The following is a 24,352-nucleotide window of genomic DNA, read 5'->3' as shown; positions in this document are numbered from 1 at the left end:
TCACCTTCCAGCCAGGGCAGAAAGTATAGCTGTCCACCTAGGACTTGAGGTTACGCCTCCCCTCCAGGAAGCTCAGCCCCCGTTTCATCGGCCCCTTTGAGGTCCTTCTCCAGGTCACGCCCGTCTCCTATAGGCGCTCCTTGATTCCCGTTGACAGTGAGGGGGCCTGCAGTACCTGGTTGACTGGGACAGTTATGATCCAGAGGAACAGTGTTGCTGCTGCAAGAATTGTCACTAGAACTAGGAAGTTTGACCATATAACACTGGTACTTAAATCGTTGCATTGGCTTCTGGTTGCATTTAGAGTTGATTATCAAATTCTAGTTTTGACTTATAAGGCAGTACACGGCATTGCTCCGGCTTACCTATGTGAGATCATTGATTCTTATTGTCATGTCTGGGTCTGGAAGGAAGTGGTGGACCCAAGTGCAGAGCGGTATACGTGGTGTCTTCGGGGAAATCCAAGAGAGGAGGTCAGAGAACAGGCGAATGGTCTTCGACGTACAAACGTCGTAACAGGGAGAATCCAAAAGGCGAGGTCGGTACACAGGCAAGAGGTCGATGATCATAAAGAGGCACAGGATCGTGGTAACAAGGGATGGGATCGGGGAAGGCGTTCGGGAACAGGAATTGGCTAGAAGGTCGCAAACGAGGAGGCTGAACAAGGTTCCGCATCAGCTGCTGGTCTGACGCAGCCTTTTATGCCCAGTCTGCGTTGCGTCCCAGGTGTTCCGTGTCGGCTCGGAGGTGTGGGCGTGGCAGTACCCCTCGAGGAGGGCAACCAGGGGGACGGCCTCGAGGCCAGGGTGCGGGCCGATCCAGTTGACTCCTGTGGAAGTCAGCGATGAGGCTTGGATCTAGGATGTCTCGTGCCGCCACCCAGCAACGTTCCTCAGGCCCGTATCCTTCCCAATCTAACAGATACTGAAGGACCATTCCACAGCGCCGGGAATCCAGGAGCGCCCGTACAGCATAAGTGGGTGCACCACCGTCAGGCAGGAGTATTGGAGCCGGAGGTGCGGTTGCTGGCTGGTGTAGTGAGGCGGCTAAGGGCTTGAGGAAGGACATGTGGAACGTTGGATGTGTTCGTAGATGTTGGGGCAGTTGCAGGCGATACGAGACCGGGGTTACTCTGCGGGTAATCTTAAAGGGTCCTATTTACCTTGGGCTGAGTTTCTTCGACATGTAGGGTCCTTGGAGACCCCGGGTTGATAGCCATACCCTCTGTCCTGGTGTGAGGGAGAGGTGCCGTCGATGTCGATCAGCTTGATGCTTGATACGGTTTTGCGATTCAAGGTGGTGTTGCTGACAGCTGCCCATACCTCGCTGCTGGTCCGGTATCAAGAGTCCACAGCTGGCACATCGCTGGATCCCGGTTGCCATGGGAACAGCGACGGCTGGCACCCTAGGATGCACTGGAACGGGGAGACACCTGTAGAAGTATGGGTGAGCGTATTGTGGGCATATTCTGCCCATGGAAGATATCGAACCCATTGAGTTGGGTGTTCAAGACAGTAGCTTCTGAGGTACCGACCGATATCTTGCTGTAGCCGTTCTACCTGCCCATTGGCTTGAGGGTGGTATCCCTATGTCATACTCACCGTGACCTTGAGTTTTTTCCAAAAAGCCCTCCAGACACGCGATGTGAACTGAGGACCCCGGTCGGACACTATGTCTTCGGGTATACCATAGAGCCGGAATACATGATGAAACAGCAACTCTGCTGTCTCCAAGGCGGAGGGGAGCTTGGGCAGAGGAATCAAGCGACAGCCCTTGGAAAATCGATCGATTACCATCAATATGGAGGTCTTACCCTCAGACAGAGGGAGGTCCACCAAGAAGTCTAACGCTAGGTGCGTTCAGGGACAGTTGGGTACTGGCAGGGGTTCCAGGAGCCCTGCCGGACTCTGATTCGAAGCCTTGGACGAGCACAGACTGGACACGCCCACTCCTGGCATGTCCAACAATGCGCCTGCTGACTGCACGCCTAACAACCGCGAGCTTAACAACCACCTCTACGACCCCGGAGATGCAGTATAAAAGCACCTGCTCTGACGCACCTGGCAGGAGAATCTCCAACTGAGAGACATTTTCCTCACCTATTTCTTCTGAGGCTGATTGTTCTGCTCTGCTCTCTGGATGCAACGCCCATGTGATACAAATAAAGTGAGTCACTTGAGTCTGCTCTCCTGATCCCCACATGCAGCGTGACAGCTATCTTGTGTAAACTATAAAATAATAGGTATATTGTTGGCATCTTAGTTTGATTCTTCCAGTTAAACACCTTCCATCTGCGCTCAAGTGATTAGAATTATATACCCGACTGCATGCTTGAATGCATCATATTCAAGGAAGTCAGAAATCAGGGAATCAAGACTATCAGCCAAAGGGAAGAACATAAGTGTGGTCTCTAAATCCATGCCACATTTCAAATGAGGTCCTCTCACTGCTTCATTAATGCTGGCTGTGACCCAGCATGCTGCACTAAATGGAAAGTCAATTCACTGATGGGCTTGGAATACTCACTGGTGAAAGGGAAGGCATTGAGGACCCGTCTCAGCCACCCTGCGCCATGACAGATCCCTCACAAGCTGAACTGAAAGGGACACTGAGAAGCTATTCTTGGTGTATCGCACCGAATGTTCTGCCATGTAAGGGATGAAAGCAGCATGATGAGAAAAATACACACACACACACACACACACACACACACACTTTCTGAACCTTATCTCTCACAGAAAGTACACAAAACAAAAAGGTCAAGTAAAATAAAAACAGATGAGTACACAGTTAAAATCTGAAAAGGATACAAGGGCAAGTAACACAAAACAGACACCGTTAAAAAACACAACAAATGGCTGCTTGAGTAGCTAGTGAAGAAATGCATTTATCTGCACAGGAAAAAGGGAGACCAATGCTCCCAAATGAAAGGCTTCTCATAAAGTGGATGCAGGTATTCATCAAAGACATTCCAAGGGTCAAACTTACTAACTGTCCCAGACACCTGTTCTGCTGGCTAGGCCTGTGATACAGATAGATTCAGAGTTGAAACAATGCAAGAGTTAGCATTCCATTTTCTGCAAAGCTATGCAAGTGTGTGCATTAATAATGGTAGCCTGCTACTTAATATCTGGTGTAAAAATTTAAATGAGAGCAGTACATTATCTACTAAGGGACTTGGAAGAACATAATTAGAAACTTTATGTCATATAAAACTGAGGGATAGACAATTCAAGCAAGATATATAGGTGGTACCCGATTTACGATGGTTCAACTCACGATTTTTTAACTTCATGATGGTAAGCTGATGATAAACATTCAGTAGAAACCGTACTTCAAATTTTTAATTTTGATTTTTTTCCCAGGCAAGCGATATGTGGAGCGATACTCTCTCGCGATGCTGGGGAGCGGCAATAATCTGCATCTCCCAGTCTGTCACAAGAGGTGTGTATTTTCGACTTAGAATATTTTCAACTTATGATGGGTTTCGCGGAACGTAACCCCATCACAAAACAGGGATCACCTGTTTATGCTTAAAATGGGATGGTTCTCTGCTTCCTGCAATCAGCGCATTGCTAAGTGTGTATGTCCTAATTTACAGTATTATTTTCCTCAGACCTTGCCTGTGGTGGCACTGTTTGAAACTTTTTTCTGCTATGGCTTTTAAGGGTATATGCTGAGTTTAAAAGTGCAAAGCCCTGGCCAAGTATTTTGAGCAACTACAAATAGCAGTTTCCTTTCTTTATGTATATACAAATATATATATATATATATATTTTTTTTTAAAATAGACATTTACAGTACACTACTGGAGAGGTTGTGTGAAAGTATATCCTTTATTCAACAGATCTCAAAGTTACAATGCATGAAATTTACACATTACATGAACTTAAGAGATCATGAGTGAAGTGAATCCAAAAGAGATGAGTTTAAGACCCTTTTTAAATGTGAACAGAAATTCAGCAGTTCTGAGTGAGAGGGGGAGGTCATTGCACCACATTGAAGCCAGAATCAAGAACATTAGCCTTTCTGATTTTGGACCTTTTGTGTGTAGACCACTAACCAGGCTGAGGTGGAGGAGCACAGCAGTCTGGTTGGGGTGTAGCAGAAGATCCAGGTCTTGTAGATATAGTGTACAATTATGGGGAGGCACGGTGGCACAGCCTGTAGTAGTGCTGTCTCACAGTGCCTGGGTGGTGCTAGAGGAAATGGGTTTGATCCCCACTCAGTCTGTGTGGAGTTTACATGTTCTCCCCATACCTCTATGGGTTTCCTCCCACAGTCTGAAGATATGCTGTTCAGGTTCACCCAAAGTGCATGAATAAGAGAGAGAGGGTGTTCTACTGATGTATGGGTGAGTTACCCATTGTAAGTAGTGTATCTAAGTCACCTTGGTGAATAAGATGTGTGGGCTGATAACAGTACATGAAGTTCATTGGAAGTCACTTTGAAGAAAAGCATCTGCTAAATAGGTCTGATGTGAATGCTCTTATTTTTACATTTATTAGTTTAGCTGGCACTCTTCTCCAAAGCGACTTACTGTGTTATCCTACTTACAATTATTTATCTATTTATATAGCTAGGTAATTTAATTGGAGCAATTTAGGATAAGTACCTTGCTCAAGGGGGGGTGCGGTGGCGCAGTGGGTTGGACCGCAGTCCTGCTGTCCGGTGGGTCTGGGGTTCAAGTCCCGCTTGGGGTGCCTTGCGACGGACTGGCGTCCCGTCCTGGGTGTGTTCCCTCCCCCTCCGGCCTTACGCCCCTGTGTTCCCGGGTAGGCTCCGGTTCCCAGTGACCCCGTATGGGACAAGCGGTTCTGAAAATGTGTGTGTGTGTGTGTGTGTACCTTGCTCAAGGGTTTTACGGCTGGGGGTGGGATTTAAACCTTGGACAAAAGGCAGCAGCTTTAACTACTATGCTACCAGCTGTCCCATTATTATTATTATTATTATTATTATTATTGGATAGTAAAAAATAAAGAAGAATTTTATGTTAAAGTGTGTTTTTACTGGGGGGGTGCGGTGGCGCAGTGGGTTGGACCACAGTCCTGCTCTCCGGTGGGTCTGGGGTTCGAATCCCGCTGGGGGTGCCTTGTGACGGACTGGCGTCCCGTCCTGGGTGTGTCCCCTCCCCCTCCGGCCTTACGCCCTGTGTTGCCGGGTTAGGCTCCGGTTCCCCGCGACCCCGTATGGGACGAGCGGTTCTGAAAATGTGTGTGTGTGTGTGTGTTTTTACTAAAACAATTTGCATAAGGTTTGTCATTAGTGACACAACAGCAGGATTCCAGCTGGGACTTGAACTTGCAGCTGTGTGGCCAACAGCCTGGATCCTTACCTGCTGACCTTTGTGAAGCACCTAAAACAAAGTAAAGCTTGTTTTTAAAGGACATCTTAACCATCTTAACCCTTCCCGTCCCTGTAAGCTTCTCTGTGCATTAATTGCTCCTTGTGCGGGGAAAAGCTCATAGCTGATTCAAATGCCAAGCACATAAGCACTTTCTGGCCATTGAACCCATACTAGACAGGCAAGGAGAGCTGCATGTGTACATTTATAGGGCTTCGTCTTCACACCGCAGATAGGACATGTCTTGGGGATTACTGCGCTATGGGGTTAAGACCAAGATAGGAGTGCGAGAGGCAAACATCGATATCACATTTGCAATCTGCGGCTCAAGTGGTGAGAAGGGAGGGGCCTTGAGACGTGGAAAGGCTGGGAGGGGGTTTGATTAATTTCTTGTAACGGAAGATGAAGCATGAGTGGCCCTGAGCAGAGTGCCGTCATTCTGGTAGTGCTCCAACACTGCTGAACTATGCCTATAAAAATTACAATTATAGATCTGATGATTGTGCAGTGCTCTCCAATGGCCTGCACATGGAACAGGGAACACCAAAATAATCAATAAACATGTTCACAACAGGAGCACAGCAGTAAAGAATGTGCACGTGGTCTCACAGATTAAACTGCAAGCTTTTTTTTTCCACAGCAACACTTTAACTGGCTTAATGAGATGCTAAATGGTTTTAGCTGGTAGTCTTTTTAAGGAGGATTTGCTTTGATTGTGTCTACACAGAATAGTTAGCAGACTGCTGTTTAAATGTCACTCTCCAGAACCTTTCTGCAAACTTTTACATGAAGATTAAACATTTTGCATTCATGTACATGTCCTGAAACTCTATGCTACTTGCTGTCTTTATGTGTTGTGTGGAATAATAAAATCACTTTGAATTTATGTTATGGCCTTTCTCATATTTCACTATTACGATGAGACGTGTACACTGTGCTGTGTTGTTCGTCTTACTGAGGTCAGCCCCCTGCCTGTGAAAAGTATGTACACATATATACACATGCACAACATAAAGCATCCATTTGTTTCTCTGTGCTGAATGTTGAGTGACCTGGTAAATATTTTATACCTACATAATTTACTACGGCATAGCAATATCTGAGTGCGTGCTGTTGTTAAACTTCTGCTGTGCCAAATGAGAATTAAGGGCACAGATTTGCAGGCAGTCCTCTGTGGTCTAAGCACTTGTAAAAGACAAACCATAAGGCATATAATGCTGGGGTAACAGGTAGGGCAGCAGCAGAAAAACTTCCTTACAAACATCAACTTGCAGAGTCAAAATTTATTAGGAAAAATTGAGTTTTGCTTATTAGTCACATACTTAAGCTGGAACTGCCGAATATTGAGCTGTAGTGAAAGCTAGATGTGACTTTGCACATCAGCATATGCTGGGCAAATACAATGCAGTACACAGACACACACAATGTCTAGAACCACTTGTCCCAAGCAGGGTCACGGTGAAGCAGAGCCTAGCCCAGCAACAAGGGCGCAAGGCTAGAGGGGGAGGGGAAACACTCAGGAGGGGACACCAGTCCACCACAAGGCACTCCAAGCAGGACCCCAGACCCACCACACAGTAGGCCCCAGTCAAACCTGCTGTGCCACCACACCCCCCCCCACAATGCAGTAATACAATGTAAAATGCAGTCTTCTAAATAACATCTGGAGACATCAGAGATGCAGTGCAAGCAGACTCTTGCAGAGAGATGCAGCATCTTCCAAAAGTACTAAATACCTCATAAGTGGTGACGTGAGCCATTGGCTGCAAAAAAAGCCAACCGTGCAATTAAATGACTGAATTTCCACGCAACGTGATAAGAACTGCTATTTACTGCCACTCTGCCCCTCTGGAACAATGCCCCAGGGCACTGGAGAGCCTGCTGAGTTATGGCTCTTGCAAAGACCGTTCCCCTGCTATTAACGCTGTTACCATAATTATCTTTCTCAGAGAAGGACGGCTTTGCTGCTTGGGGTGAACTGCAGTGCCTGTACATATGTTTGCATACTAGAGCTCATATGGATCCAAGCAGAAAGGAGTAGTTCTTTTGGGAGTAAGAATGTGAGGGTTAGGCAGGGGCACAGGAGACAAAAGGTGAGGGATGTGGGATATAGGTGGGAAAGTTGATGGGCTGGATTAGGTACACACACACACACACATTTTCAGAACCGCTTGTCCCATACGGGGTCACGGGGAACCGGAGCCTACCCGGTAACACAGGGCGTAAGGCCGGAGGGGGAAGGGACACACCCAGGACGGGACGCCAGTCCGTTGCAAGGCACCCCAAGCGGGACTCGAACCCCAGACCCACTGAAGAGCAGGACCAGGTCCAACCCACTGCGCCACTGCGCCACTGCGCCCCCATGCTGGATTAGGTATTCACTGGATAATGCAGGGGATGTGAAGTGGGTGTGGTCTGTGAATGCAAGCTCTGGTGGTGTATTGGAATGAAAGACGAAAGCTTATTGCTTTGTTTTCTTATATTAATGGTGGAGCTGTAGCTGACATTTAAATGATGGAAAACTCTGGTTTTTGAAATGAAGCAGCACCAGATTCTTACCCCACAAAAGACACAAAACTTTTATAACTTTTATAACAAAAGTTATCATCAGATGGTGATAACTGGGAAGAATTCCACCTAAGCCCCTTATTCTTCCTGATTGAGTCTGAAATAAGAGGCTTAATTTTCTTGTGAGCTATAATAGTATGTACTGATTTGAGCAGGTTAACCCTGAGAAGCTTGTAACTAGATCACAGGTTACATATCACAGTATTTAAAGCTAATAAATAGTGTAACAGGACGCATGTTTCTAAGTTTCCTGATGTTTTGCCATGGTAGGTGAAATCCCAGTGAGACAAAGTTGACTTTCAGGTGTTTCTTTTTATTCAGAAATTCAGGCAGTTATCTTGTTACATACAGCCAGTTATTGATGTGGAGCTCAGCCTGCACACATTGTATTCGGGCCTTCTCTCTGGAAGTTGGCTGGAAAAGGAATATCAATCAGGATCGAACCCAAACATGTGTGCACACTGTACCATAAAATTGGAAAAAAAAAGGCAATGAGAATAGTGTGAACCTCCAGGATTGTCAGCTTATCAGTAAGGCAGTTTTAGAGCCAGTGTAAAGGTTATACCTTAGATGAGACACAAACAGCAGTTTTCCCCCTTAATCAAATGAGCCTCCGGTGATCCTCCTTCCTTCCTCCTCATGGTCGCCTTCACTCCTCATCTTCATTCTCCACCTACCACAAAAATACAAGCTCCCTTGACAAACTATTTGCTGCTTGAATGATTACACCAAAGCCTAGAAAGCACTGTACCAGAGGAGAAGAGGGGAGGCACATAAAAAAGAAATGAGAAACAGAGAGAAGAGAAAGTGCCTGCTATTGTCCAATACCAATAGGAGTTCATCTGGGTAACTAGGGACATGAAAATGATGTCTTTATCCCCCTTCTCAACATCAGAAACCATTTTTTATCTGTCAAAACCTGCAAAATCTGAACCCCTTTGAAGGACACATCTGGACTTTTAAATTACAACATGGCTGTGTGTTTGAACAGTCCAACAGACTCTGTCTCAGGTTTAGGGTTTGCGCAAATGTTTTTTAAATAATTTCTTTGATCATTAATTATTAAGAGAATTACACCATACTGTGAGGACCAGGCTAAGTGCTTCACGTGGGAAGAATCGAAACCCAAGCTCTCCGGCTTAAAGCAGCAAGCCTAGCAGTAACACAAGGTGCAAGGTGTTTGAGAAGAACCACAGTATGCTTGTGCAATGTCAAGCTGCAGGGAGAGATAGCATTCTGGCAAAAGAGACTGCTTGACTTGTCTTGTTGGCAGTGAAGTTGTTTCCTGCTGATTCATAGAACTTTGTGATGTTTCATATGTACACTGAGTCCATGAAGATCTGCAAAACTTGAAAACTGGGTTGCCCTCTTGCACACTTCTACACAGTTCCTTTACTGCAATACAAATACACATACATATTTCATTCATGTATACATTTTAGGTACCCCAAGAATGCAACCATCTGAATAAACTTGATTAAAAAGGAAGGCAAAAGTAATCTAAATGGAAATCGATGTGCAATACAGCAATATACATCCTTATAGAAAGTTATAATCAGGGCAGAGTGTGTGTGGCCATGTGGTTTTACTTCCATTCATACATGGTATAATACTAGAGAGATGTGGTGACTTCTGTGCAAAATTTTTTGAGTGACCTCGAGCAACAGCTTATGTAGAATATCATCCCGCTGATTGAAAGGACTGAATTCTTCCAGTGTTTGTAACGAGTTGTCAAAATGACTTAAAAAAAAGCAGTTACAGAAATAACATGAAATGTGTTTTTGTATGTTCTCCTGTCTGCTTCTCTGTATAAATTTAAACTATACCTCTCTATTTATCCTGAATATACGTTGTGTATCATTCTGCTGGATGCTGCTTAGAACATACAGTAGACAACTATGTCCCACCTGTGGCCAGTCATCAAGTGCAAATATCCTGCAGAATTGTTGGTGGTATGTGAAATAGTAGCGGAAATTAGTAAACGTACAGACAGATATGAACTGAATTGTGTTGTATCAACACTGAAGATGTCATTCTGTATTATGTTGTATTGACTTTGCTGGAAGATTGCGGGTCTCACCTTACTCCATCGAGCATTCATGCGGCACCTGCGCACTGCCTTGCTCTATCAACTGGTGCATAACGCACTCACAGCTCTCACTCAGTGGATTACCGCTTTTCGGAAAGGAGAGTTCTGATTGCTCGTTCTTCCCTCCAGTAAAAAAAAAAAACATATCGCTGCTTCTTTTTTATCCCTCAAAACACAACTTCCAGGCAGTGAAGTGAGGGTCATTTCTCATTGAAATTAATGACTCTTCAGCACCGGGGAGGAATGGTAATTCCTTACAGTTTCGTTCCATTTCATGTGGAAATTGCCCTGAAATGGCTTCAACCGTATAAGGTTAAACAAGTGAGAACAAAGAGCTGAAACTACAGTTTGTTGACATGACAGGAAGAGTTTGCATCTCCCCTTGGTCAGTCATTTTTCCCTCTTTTATGACTCAGCCCTAGTTTCTCATCCCTTTTTACCATGTTTCATTTTTTTCACATCAACATTCTGCTAGCTATTTTATCTACCACGTGGCTCCTTATTGTAAAGAAACTGTGGGTAATTAAGGTACTGGTTTGTTGCTCCTGTAGTCAAAACTGCATTGAACATAGAATCTGCAAGGAACAGAAAGAGATGGTGCATCTCCATACAGAAAGGCGCAATGTTGCACAAAGCCAACAAAACAACTTTAGCCGTGCAATGGAATGGAAATCTTGAGGCGATCCTTCCCAACAAAAGGGCACAATCACATGTCCACAGTGCCAGAGAACATTTCATGCGCAAATCACTCTAATCAGCCATCTGCGCACACACAACGCACCCCCGCCCCAACCCCAGTCTGACTAGATGGTCCTCATCGACAACGATGGACAAACAACAGTTAAAACTATTTCTATGTATGTTGGATATCCTGCTGAGTTTTGCTCCTTTGTGTAATTTTTCATCCTATTTGCTGTGTGGGAAACTGAGAGGCATGAAAACTTCTGCTCCAAGAAACTGGACATCCACTAAACTGTAGGAAAAGTGAAGTGAAACAAAAACAATGTCATGCCCATTACATCACCTTGAACATCCGCACCTGCCCGAAATCAGAGCAGTGGGGTATAAAGAAGCCTCACCTGGACACCCTGGTTACAGAAGCTCATTTAAGAAACCCATCTCTCCAGCGTTCTCAAGTGAACCCATGACACTTACCTGTCCTTCCAAGTCCCTCATTCTTCTCAATCCCTCGTTCACACTCCTGAAATTCATGGCTCCCAACACTTGCATCACCTCCTCAACTATGACATGGGATTCTCCCGAAGACCTACGTTTGTGCATCGACTGATCCACACCTCTCCCCGACCATAAATCTTGCCTGCTTCCTTGTGTATCGACAATAAAGATCCCACGACTGGGTCCAAGCCTACCTCAGTCTCCTGCCCATTCAGTATGACATACAAAGAGCAGGATAACAGAGTGAAGGAGCAGAAGAGGATGAGAACAGAGTCTGGAGATTGGGCAAATAAAGGGAGACATAGGAAAGAGGTGTATGAGTGTAAGAGCCAGTGTGTGAGAGACTGGATTAGATTGTTATTTTAGTCAGGTGTGATGTTATCAGAAAACATTATGACAAACAAAGAAAATAAACAATTGTGTCAAAATGAGGTTTTACGGAGGGAAGAAAGCTAAACAACTTCTGTTTTGCTCACTGGGTTTCATTGCTTCAGTGTAATACATGAGTAATTGTAAATAACTAAGAGATGACTTCTCTTGGTGCAGGATCTAGTTAAGTCGAGTAATTATGCATTATATTACACTCTTTATAAAGTCCATCTCTGACACCCTTATGTGATGTCAGGTTTGCTTGGTAACCGAAATAATTGCATTAGGTTGTATACATCTTGGAAGGACGCAGTGGCGCAGCGGGTCTGGCCGGGGCCTGCTCTGTGGAGGGTCTGGGGCTCAAGTCCTGCTTGGGTTGCCTTGAGGGGGATTGGTGCCCCGGCCTGGGGTGTGCCCCCTCCCCTCAACCAGCCCTGCGCACTGTGCTGCCGGGCTGGGCTCTGGCTCATCGCAACCCCATTCGAGATAAGCGGTTGTAGACATTGTGCGTGTGTGTGTTTATACTTCCTAGTATAATAATATAGTATAATAACTACAGTGAGGTTGGAAACATTAAAGTCACCTTATTCCTGGTTATTTGACATTGAAATCTTTTTAGATGGGGGGTGTGGTGGCACAGTGGGTTGGCCTGTGCCTGCTTTCTGGTGGGTCTGGGGTTCGAGTCCCCCTGGAGGTGCCTTGTGACAGACTGGTGTCCTGTCCTGGGTGTGTCCCCTCCCCCTCCAGCCTTACACCCTGTGTTGTGGGGTTAGGCTCCGGCTTGCCGCAACCCCACTTGGGACATGGAGCTTCAGACAGTGTGTGTGAGTGTGTGTGCGTGTCTGTGTCTGTCTTTCTAGACTATACACATTGCTTAATATAACACTGTATTACACAATTATGGTCATTATTATTGTACACTACCTGCTGTGGTTCTCAGGAGGGAAACTATCCATATTATTGCAATTCTAAACTGTTCTTTATTCAGTCATTTACTAGAGCTCATGGAAGAATTTGTGTTATGAAAACAAATGTGTCAGGATTAACAGATGGAAATCTTACAGTCAAAACTGAGAAACACCCATTACTCATTGTTTGTTTGTTTTATTGCTTTAAATGTAACTGGTATATGATTCCTGCAGGTGACTTGCAGCTTTAAAAAAATAATCAGGTATTTCAGGCAATGTCATGTATTAGATATATCAATAACACTGCAGTGAGAATACAGTAGTGTCTCCAAGTCGGTTGAGATTCCTACTTGACCAGTTCAACTTCTCAATAGGCACTCACGCTGCTTCTGGCTGATCTTTGAGTTGTTTGGTGCCTTGCAGACCTTACCTGTCCCTGCAGACATCCCTTTGAGTTTTCAAGTTCTTCCCATGATAGCAGATGCTTCGGAGACTATCTTCAACCTGCCATCCCAGAGGACGTTGCTAAGGACGAAGGCAAGCAGCGCTGTGGCAGCTAGTTGCTCAGATGTTTGGTTAGGCAGATGTTCCAGCACTGCGTCTATGCTCCACTGGGGGAGGCAGTCCCCGGATGGAAACAGTATGTTGTGTTCTCATTGCTACAGTGGAATGCACTGAGGGCTTGAAAGTCCACACCTGTCACATTTTATAAGCCCATCAGGTTGGAGGTGGAACAGGGTGGTCCCCTCTCCATTAACCCAACCCCCCTTTCCCCCCAGGGAAGCTTGTACAGCAGTAACTAAACAGCCAAGCCAAAAATGCAAGTTAGAGAGTTTTCTGCACAAGAAGTAATCAGACACATTAATCACAGATGGGATAATCACATACATTAATCACAAATACAGGGCAAAATAACAGGTCACCCAGTGCCCCCCAGACCAAAACCCCACCCCCGAGATCCAATGTTACTCTGTAACATCATCACCTCCTTTCTCACTACATACTACCGTCATTTCACAAAGTGGGAGCCGTACTTTTAACGTCCTGCAGGAGTAACAGGATGGTAAGGGCAGTTTAGAAAAGAAAACTAATAAACAACACAAAGACAGCAAAGGCTAGCTACTGAAACTGCATTGTTTTAGACTCCGATTTAATTGAACCACTTATGGTATGACCTCATAATTACTATGAGTTTGTTAATGGAGCCACAGAGCCACAGAGCTAGGCTTTGAAAGAACATTTAAGGAGGACGGCCAATAATGTGATACTGTCGAAATAATAATTATCACCATCAATAATGGTTGCAAAAAGGTTGAAATAGAATAGCAATTACTGCTATTTGCATTGCTAGAAAAAAGTACACTAAGATAAAAATCAGTTGATCATTACTCATGCTGCAGGTGAGGTCAAAAAAAAAAATTGAAAATGATTTTGCAGTTGTTTACTCTGGTGCCACTGATCTGAAAAATGCCTAGCATTAGCAATATACTGATAAAACCATTTAAACTTAGAGTATTAATGAGCAAAGGCATATATCCTGCATGGTCAAGATGGTCAACTGATGGGAGAGTTGATAAATGATATCATATGTGCACACTGTAATTCCCACTTAGATGCTTTTGGTACAGCACATTGTTGATTTCTCTAATAATAATAAAGCAATAATGGAATAATATGGGGGGGGGCGCGGGGGCGTGGGGGCATGGGGGCGTGGTGGTGTAGCAGGCTTGGCTGTGTCCTGCTCTCTGGTGGGTCTGGGGTTTAAGCCCTGCTTGGGGTACCCTGCGACAGACTGACGTCCCATCCTGAGTGTGTCCTCTCTCCCTCCAGCCCCGCGCTCTGTGCTGCCAGGCTAGGCTCCAGCTTGCTGCGACCCCACTCAGGACAAGCAGCTTCAGCCAGTGTGTGTGTACAATAAGGTGCAAAATAATAATATAATTAATAACGCGTTCAGTGATATTTTTAGTTCAAAGGTATGTGTTGCTGTTGTATTCTGGGAATTACTGTGCACTGCATCCTGTACACAGAGACTGTAATGTCAGGAGGGATACATTGGAAGGGGATGGAAAAGAACAGTTAAATATGAAACTTGACAGACAGTTTGTGTGCAGAAAGACAGACAGAGCTGCACAGAGCAGACTGCCTCAGACTAAATAAGTGCAGTGTTGGAATTGACTTCTTTCAGACAGTGGCTGTGGTTTCATGGTTCTTTTGGGTCTCAATAATGTGGCAAATACTGATTTTAAAAGTGGTTTATTACAGTTCTGTGGAATCTCAGCTGCTGTTACCCATCACCAACAGCACGTATTTTCACTATCTTAGGTCTCCCAAATGCAATCCCAGTAAATGGAATATTGCAATAACAGAGGTTTTCAGGAAATTTCTACAGCAGGCCATGTCACAGAAATGTACCAATGAAAAGAAAACACGTACAAGTGTTGCATAATGTGGTAAAACAATAAAAGACATAAATTACGCTCTGTAGTGAATAATCCATAATAGGTAACTAAAACGAATTAGTAATAATCATAACAATATCATAAAGAGTAAATAATGAAAAAATATTAGAAAGTAAATTTATTCCATTAGCACTAAGGGGGAGAGGTGGCAGCAACTCTCCACAGACAGTTGTTTTCTCAACAAAAACACATGAGCTGAGGCTTTAACCACTTCTTAAGTCAAAGGGCAGATCCAGGCCTCTCTCAGTGACATGCGTGTGCGTGCGCCCTCTGCTCACACTCCCGCCTCTTTCCATTCCAATGAAATACATCAGACTTCACCAGAACAGGAGGTTCCCACTCTCCCTCAGTGGAGCAGAAGTCAGCCTACAACACTCTGGTCTCCCATCACACTCCTCAATCACGCTGCTCCAGTGCTCTTCTGGGGAGAGCCGGTATGAAGGAAGAGGGGTGACGGTCAAGCTGCAGTTTTGTGTAGAGCACAATGAAGTTTGATACTTTTGTCACTGAGAGGACATTTTTCTGTCCTGTACTTCTAAGTACAGCCTTCTTTAGGGTTATTTGGCAGGAGGCTAAACTTGCAGCAGAGAATGATCCTATTTAGGAAAGATATAATGTGCAGTTTTGTAGTATGCATAGATCTATTATTTAGATGATTGTTACGGCCTTTAGAGAGGGGCACGGTGATGCAGTGGGTTTGGCTGGGTCCTGTTCTCTGGTGGGTCTGGGGTTTGAGTCTTGCTTGGGGTGCCTTGTGATGGACTGGTGTTCCATCCTCAGTGTGCCCCCTCCCCCATCCAGCCTTACGCCCTGCGTTGCTGGGTTAGGTTCTGGCTCACCACGACCCTGCTTGGGACAAGTGGCTTCAGCAAGTGTGTGTGTGTGTGTGTGTGTGTGCGTGTGTGTGTGTGTGTGTGTATGTGTGTCTATGTATGTATTGTCTTTATTCATTCATTTTTGCTGAAGCCTTCTGTACTAGGCTTTTGTTTTTTTAAATTCATTCATCTGACACTTTTCTCCAAAGGGACTTACAATGTAAAGCTACCCATTTGTGGGGTATGATACTTAAGGCTGATACTTAACAAGTGTCAACTTACAGAACAACTCATAGTGTAGTGGATGGAGCTGACATGTTGGGATCCAAAGGTTCTAGGTTAAAATATCACCTGCTGCTATAGTCCCTTTGACAATGCTGCTTACCTAAAATTGTGCCAGTGAAAAGTTTGCCACTTGTATAAATAAGTAAACAACTGTGGATAGCTTAACATCATAAGTTGCTTTGGAGAAAAGCTTCAGCTGAATGGATAAATGTATGTGAAAGTTGTATTGAGTTGGGCCAAGGTCTTAGTGACTTCTCTGGTTTCCAGGGGAAGGGTAGGAATGGAAGTGGTTTACAAGTGTCTTCTTCCATACATGTTTGTGGGGTGCAAATAAAGGGAGAACATGCAAAGTTCAGACACCCTGATCCAAGCTTGAACCCCACAACCACCAAGAAGCTCAGGCACTGTAAGACACCACCATGTCCCCTTACCCACTTGTACAGCTGACCAGTTTGTGCTGATGAACAGGTATTATTATGGCAGTGACCAGTTCAACTTCCATTGCCAGACAGACACTACATTGTCTATCTGTTCTGCCTTAATCCTTTCCTTTTTCAAAATTCTACTGTAGTGTGAATATACTGTAGGTCACACCTTACAGTATACATTTAAAAAAAAAATCTGTAAACACATATCAGTACCTGTGACATAATTGTATATGAAATAAAAGAAAATTGCATCCTTTCTTTTCCAAGGACTGAAATATTCCTTTCCGTAAACACACTTTGAAAGAAGTGTTTTTCCAGTTTAGCATACTATTTGGGCTCAGGAGGTCAAAGATTGGGCCCAAATTGCTTTGAGCCTGTTATACGACAAAGCAAAGCACAGATCCTCTTCTTAAAGGTGCCATGAGAGGTAAAACTTGTTTATTCTTTCAGTTTAATGACAGTTTTGGCCTTAATCTGTATGTCTGTTCTTCCCTTTTTATTCTCCTTTTACTGTGGGTTGGAATGAACTTCTTAGCCTGCTAAGTGAGTCAGCTAGAGCAATCTGTGCCCACCGATATACACCACCCCCAAATGACATGCATAGCACAGCTGACCTGGGCCTTTGGTGGCCAGTGGGTGGATGCTGAACACTGAAACTTGTCAGTGGTCATGAGACGACACCACTGACTGACATGCAAAGTTTATAAAGCAGCTATTTGAGAAATCAGAACTGAAATCTTTTCAAAAAGATGGAGGCTTGGCACATTCATGATAAATTAGATCTCTTTTTCCATTTTGCACTGGATTGCACTAATTTTTATTATAGATTGTACATATTGGGGTGTGGTGGCGCAGTGGGTTGGACCGCAGTCCTGCTCTTCGGTGGGTCTGGGGTTCGAGTCCCGCTTAGGGTGCCTTGCGGCAGACTGGCGTCCCGTCCTGGGTGTGTCCCCTTCCCCCTCCGGCCTTACGCCCTGTGATGCCGGGTAGGCTCCGGTTCCCTGTGACCCTGTAAGGGACACGCGGTTCTGAAAATGTGTGTGTGTATTGTACATATGCAAGCATACACACACACACATCCCACCCCTTGACAGGTGCCATTGTAGAAAGATACACACACACATTTTCAGAACCGCTTGTCCCTTACGGGGTCACGGGGAACCGGAGCCTACCCGGCAACACAGGGCGTAAGGCCGGAGGGGGAAGGGGACACACCCAGGACGGGACGCCAGTCTGCCGCAAGGCACCCCAAGCGGGACTCGAACCCCAGACCCACCGAAGAGCAGGACTGCGGTCCAACCCACTGCGCCACCGCACCCTCCTCCATAGAAAGATAATCAGTCTTATTTACTTCTCCCATTAGTGGTTTTAATGTTGTGGCTGATCAGTGTGTATACATATATTTACATATAAGTGAAAGCTCAAAAGGTGGCGCAGCAGGTTTGACTGGGTCCTGTTCTCTGGTGGGTCTAGGGTTTGAGTCCTGCTTGGGGTGCCTTGCGACAGAGTGGTGTCCCATCCTCCTCAAGCCTTGCTCTGCGTTGTTAGGTTAGGTGCCAGTTCATCACTATCCTGCTTGGGATAAGTGGTTTCTGGCTCTTTGTCCATCCATCCATCCATCCATCTTCCATCCCGCTTGTCCTAATAGGGTCACAGTGGCAGCAGGAAGAGCAGAGAGGCCCAGCTGCCTCTGTCCCCCGCAACTTCCTCCAGCTCAGCCTGGGGGATCCCCAGCTGTTCCCAGGCCAACTGTGAGATATAATCCTTCCAGCAGGTCCTGGGCCGACCTTGGGGCCTTGTCCCAGTTGGCCGTACCCGGTATACCTCCAAAGGGAAGCACCCAGGGGACATCCTTATCAGATGCCCGAACAACCTCAGATGGCTCCTCTCAATGTGGAGGAGCAGCGGCTCTACTCTGAGTTCCTCCCAGATGTCCGAACTCCTTACCTTGTCATGGAGAGTGAGTCCTAACACCCTGCGGAGAAAACTCATTCTGGCCGCTTGTATCCGCAATCTTATTCTTTTGGTCATTACCCAAAGTTCATGACCATAGGTGAGGGTAGGGACGTAGATCGACCGGTAAATGGAGAGCTTCGCCTTATGGCTCAGCTCCCCCTTCACCACTTGTCTGGTACAGCAACCGCATTACTGCTGCCGCTGCATCCAGTCTGCAGCCGATCTCACGCTTCCTTCTCCCCCCCAACTAATGATCAAGACCCCAAGATACTTGAACTCCTCCACCTGGGGCAAATTCTCTCCCCTTACCTGGAGGGGGCATGCCATCCTTTTCCCTGAGAGAACCATGGACTCAGACTTTGAGGTGTTAATCCTCATCCCAACTGCTTCACACTCGGCTGTAAACCACTGCAGTGCATGTGGAGGCAACTTGTGACGGTGCCAAAAGGACAACATCATCTGCAAAAAGCAGAGATGTCACCTTCTGACTCCCACACAGAATGCCCTCTTGGCCTCGACTTCACCTTGATATCCTGTCCATTAAACCCAGAAACAGGAGTGGAGACAAGGCACAACCTTGGCGGAGTCCAACACCCACATTGAACAGGCTTCGCTTAATGCCCAGTATGCGGACACAGCTTTCGCTCCGTATGTACAGAGACCGAATGGCCCGCAGTAGTGGCCCCGGTACCCCATACTCCCTAAGCACCTCCCACAGAATTTCCCGGGGAACACGGTCATAGGCCTTCTCCAAGTCTACAAAACACATGTAGACTGGATTAGCGAACTCCCATGCCCCTTCAGTTATCTGTGAGAGGGTAAAAAGCTGGTCCACTGTTCCATGGCCAGGGAGGAATCTGCATTGTTCCTCTTCAATCTGAGGTTCAACTATCGGCTGGAGCCTCCTCTCCAGCACCCCGGCATAGATTTTCCCAGGGAGGCTTAGAAGTGTGATACCCCAATAGTTGGCACACACTCTCCGGTCACCTTTCTTAAAAATAGGGACCACCACCCAGTTTGCCAATCCGAAGGCACTGTCCCTGAGGTCCATGCAGCATTGCAGAGGTGTGTCAACCATAACAGCCCTGCAACATCCAGGGCCTTAAGCAGTTCTAGGAAGATTTCATCCACCCCCAGTGCTTTGCCACTATGGAGCTTACCAACTACTTCAATGACTTCCACAAGGACTCTGACAGTCCAAAATCCTCAGGCCCTGACTCTTGTAAAGGGAGCATATCACTTGGGTTTAAGAATTCTTCAAAGTGCTCCTTCCCCCTCCCGACAATGTCCTCATCAGAGGTCAGAGTTTCTCCACTCCTGCTGAACACAGCCTGAGGGAAACTCCTCTGCTGCCAGATGGTTTTCCAGAACCTCTTCGAAGCCGACCGATGCTTGTTTTCCATGGCCTCTCCAAACTCCTCCCATGCCCTGGATTTTGCTTCTGCAACCACAACCACTGCTAGCTTTTTCGCCAGTTGTCTGCTGAATCAGGAGTCCCCAAAGCCAACCAGGCCTTAAAGGCCTCCTTCTTCAGCTTGACAGTTTCCCTCACCACCGGTGTCCACCAGCGGGTTCTCGAGTTGCCACCCTGGCTGGCACCAACAAGCTTTTGGCCACAGTTGTGCCGGCTGCTTCCTCAATGGAGGTTTTGAACAAGGTCCATTCAGACTCAATGTCCCCTACCTCCTCTGGGACATGGGAGAGCCTCAGAGGTGCGAGTTAAAATCGTTCTGGACAAGGTCCTTCGACAGCCATTCCCAGCACACCCTCATTAAACGTCTGGGCCTACCATGTCTGTCCATTAGTTTTCCCCGCCATCAGATCCAACTCACCACCAGATGGTGATCAGTTGACAGCTCAGCACCTTCTCTTCATTGGAGTGTCCAGAACATGTGGCCTCAAGTCAGATGAAACGACTACAAAGTCGATGATTGACCTTTGGCTCAAGGAGCTCTGGTATCAACTACCACCCTCTCCAAGAAGGCCGAATACGCTGAACTGCTGTTCGGTGCATAAGCACACACAACACTCAAAGTTTTCCTCTCTGCGACCCTAAGTCGCAATGAGGCGACCCTCTCGTCCACCGGGACAAACTCCAACTTTATGGCTGCCAGCCAGGGGCTTGTGAGTATCCCCACACCCACCCGGCACCTCTCACCCAGTGCAACTCCTGAGTAGGAGAGAGACCACTCCCTATCGAGGAGTTTGGTTCCAGAGCCAACACTGTGAGTGGAGGTGAGCCCGACTATATCTAGTTGGTATTTCTCAACCTCCCACGCGGATTCCAGCTCCTTCCCCTCCAGTGAGGTAACATTCCACATACCAAGAGCCAGTTTCCGTCGCGAGGGGCTGCGACACCATGCGCCACCCCGCCCCCTTCCACTGCCTGGTACACATTGCACCCGACCTCCCATGTTGGACCTTGCAGGTGGTGGGCCCACATGGCCCCCCACGATGCCTTTTTGGGCTGAGCCCGGCCGGGTTACGTGGGCTGCCCAGCCACCAGGCACTCATCTAGGAACACTACCCCTAAGCCTGGTTCCAGGGGTAGGTCCCGGTGACCCTGTTCCCGGCAGAGTAAACAATCTTCTGTTCCCATTTTCCATAGAGGTTTTTCAGATCATGTTAGTCTGGGTCTTCACTACAGACCTGTTTGTCTTGGGAGACCGTACCAGGAGCATACTGCTCCCGATGACATAGCTCTGTAGATCCCTAGATCACGCAAACCCTTCCGCCACGACAAGGCCCCGATCCAGGAAGGGGTTTCTAGCTCTTTGTGTGAAATCTCAAATCAGAAGCTTTTCTGTTGGAGTCACTGTGAGCACCTCCATCCATCCATCCATCCATCCATCCACCCATCTTCCTCCGCTTATCCGGGGCCAGATCGTGGGGGCAGCAGTCCAAGCAGAGTCTCCCAGACTTCCCTCTCCCCCCACACCTCCTCCAGTTCCTCCGGGGAAACCCCAAGCGTTCCCAGGCCAGCCGGGAGACATAGTCTCTCCAACGTGTCCTGGGTCTGCCCCGAGGCCTCCTCCCAGTGGGACATGCCCGGAACACCTCACCAGGGAGGCGTCCAGGAGGCATCCGGAACAGATGCCCGAGCCACCTCAACTGGCTCCTCTCGATGCGGAGGAGCAGCGGCTCTACTCCGAGCTCCTCCCGGGTGACTGAGCTCCTCACCCTATCCCTAAGGGTGCGCCAAGCCACTCTGCGGAGGAAACTCATTTCTGCCGCTTGTATCCGCGATCTCATTCTTTCGGTCATGATCCAGAGTTCATGACCATAGGTGAGGGTAGGGACGTAGATCGACTGGTAAATGGAGAGCTTCGCCTTACGACTCAGCTCCTTCTTCACCACAACAAACTGGTACAATGACCGCATAACTGCGGACGCTGCACAGATCCATCCGTCAACCTGCCGCTCATGAACAAGACCCCGAGATACTTAAACTCCTCCACTTGAGGAAGCAACTCCCCCCAGACCTGGAGGGGGAAATCCACCTTTTTCTGACTGAGAACCATGGCCACGGATTTGGAGGTGCTGATTCTCATCCCCGCCGCTTCGCATTCAGCTGCAAACCTCTCCAGTGCACGCTGCAAGTCTTGATTTGATGAAGCCAACAGGACCACATTGTCAGCAAAAAGCAGAGACGAGATCCCGCGGCCACCAGAACAGACACCCTCCATTCCCTGGTTGCGCCTAGAAATTCTGTCCATAAAAATAATGAACAGAATCGGTGAGAAAGGGCAGCCCTGGCGGAGTCCAACATGCACTGGGAACAGGTCTGATTTACTGCCGGCAATGCGAACCAAGCTCCTGCTCCGGTCATACAGGGAACGAACAGCCCGTAGCAGTGAGCCCTGGACCCCATAATCCTGAAGCACCCCCTACAAGATCCCACGAGGGACACGGTCGAATGCCTTCTCCAGGTCCACAAAACACATATGGACTGGTTGGGCAAACTCCTATGAACCCTCCAACACCCTAGTGAGGGTATAGAGCTGGTCCAGTGTTCCACGGCCAGGGCGAAAACCGCATTGCTTCTCCTGAATCCGAGGTTCGACTATCGGTCGGATTCTCCTCTCCAGTTCCCCGGCATAGACTTTCCCAGGGAGGCTGAGGAGTGTGATCCCTCTATAGTTGGAACACACTCTCCGGTGCCCCTTCTTAAAAGGAGGGATCACCACCCCAGTCTGCCAGTCCAGAGGCACCGTTCCCAAACTCCACGCGATGCTGCAGAGGCGTGTCAACCAAGACAGCCCCACAACATCCAGAGACCTGAGAAACTCGGGGCGGATCTCATCCACCCCCGGAGCCTTGCCACCGAGGAGTTTTTGACTACCTCAGCAACTTCAGCCAGGGTAATGGACGAGTCCCCCTCCGAGTCCCCAGTCTCAGCTTCCTCTACGGAAGGCGTGTCGGAGGGATTGAGGAGATCTTCAAAGTACTCCTTCCACCGCCCGACGACATCCTCAGTTGAGGTCAGCAGCGCACCACTTCCACTGTAAACAGTGTTGGTGGAACACTGCTTCCCCCTTCCGAGCTGCCGGACGGTTTGCCAAAAACAAATACTTTGGAAAGACTGTACTTAAAGTACAGGCTCCAAAGTAGTAACTCATTGCAACAAAAGTGAATACACCTGTGATCACTAACACACAAATTAGAAAACCTGTGATCATTGAAACAACACTAAATACACTTGTGATTTCCAATTAGCATGGTTATAAAATTATCTCTGAACACCAGAACTTTCTCAGTTTTGCACCTGTGGGCTGTGTCTATCTGCATCATGGCTCTATGGGGGAAAAGCCTTGCCTGAGGAATTAAAAAATGAGTCAGACTACACAAAGATGGAGAAAGATACAGGAAGATTGATAACTGCCTCAAAATCAGTTTCAACACAGTTGTAGCAATAATCAGGAAGTAGAACGAGCTGTAGTTGTCACGTCCCACGGGTTCACTGCCCCTCCTGGTCAGAGGCGGCGCCACTCAGTGTCGCTAGTTAATGCTTACCTATCACCTCACAGTCTCGTAGGACATGGAGGTATAAAAGGAGCCAGCGGAGCAGAACTACTTGCGGATTCTTAATCAGCGGTTCTATTGTGCTCTCTTGGCGATTCGTAGTCTCTTGTTCCCACAATCTGTTTCCTAGGTGTGCATGTTCCAGTCCCGAGTGCCCGTCCCGTCAGTTCCTGCCTCTTGTTCTTCAGTCCTGGTCCATCGTTCCTGTCCGGTATTTCGTCACGTCTCGGGGTTGCGGTCATACTCAGATTAGCGTTTCACTGTTCACCGTAGTTCAAACACCGTGTGTGTTTCCTGGTCTCGTGTTTCCTGTTTCACTTCCACCGAGTGTCTTACAATACGCACAGTACACTTTTAACATCACACTGCACGTGAAGTCATTTTATATTTCGTCTGTGTTTGGACGTAATAGCAACGCGCGTCCGTGTCGGACTCCCGTCCGGACGCTACAGTAGTACCATTAATCAGAGCTGCAGTGGCTGTCCTCCTAACCTGACAGTGAGCTACTTGCACAATCTAGCGCTGAAAAACAGGCAGGCAAGTGCTTCAGACTTGGCAAAGGGGTTGTCAATGGAAATTGGTGGTTGACAGCTCAGACAGTGCAAAAGACTTTGTATAACATCAACCTCTATGAATGGCGTCCAAGGAAAAGCCCATGCTTGTTCTTTGGCACACAGCTGCAAGGTTAAACTTTGCTGAAGAACATAACCCCTATGAGAATTGGGAGCACATTCTTTCTTCATATGAGACTAAGGAATTTGTTTGACTCAGATGGCATCCAGCATGTTTGGTGTGAACTTGGCTAGGACTAGCACATTGAATGTATAGTCCTGACAGTGAAGCAAGGAGGTGGGAGTGTGGTGATATGGAGCTGCATGAAGGTCTTGGGAAGATGACATTTATAGATTGCACCATGAATTCCTGTGGATATGC

Source organism: Scleropages formosus, chromosome 20, assembly GCF_900964775.1.
Source record: "Scleropages formosus chromosome 20, fSclFor1.1, whole genome shotgun sequence".
NCBI classification, from domain to species: domain Eukaryota; kingdom Metazoa; phylum Chordata; class Actinopteri; order Osteoglossiformes; family Osteoglossidae; genus Scleropages; species Scleropages formosus.
This window is presented reverse-complemented; position numbering follows the sequence as displayed.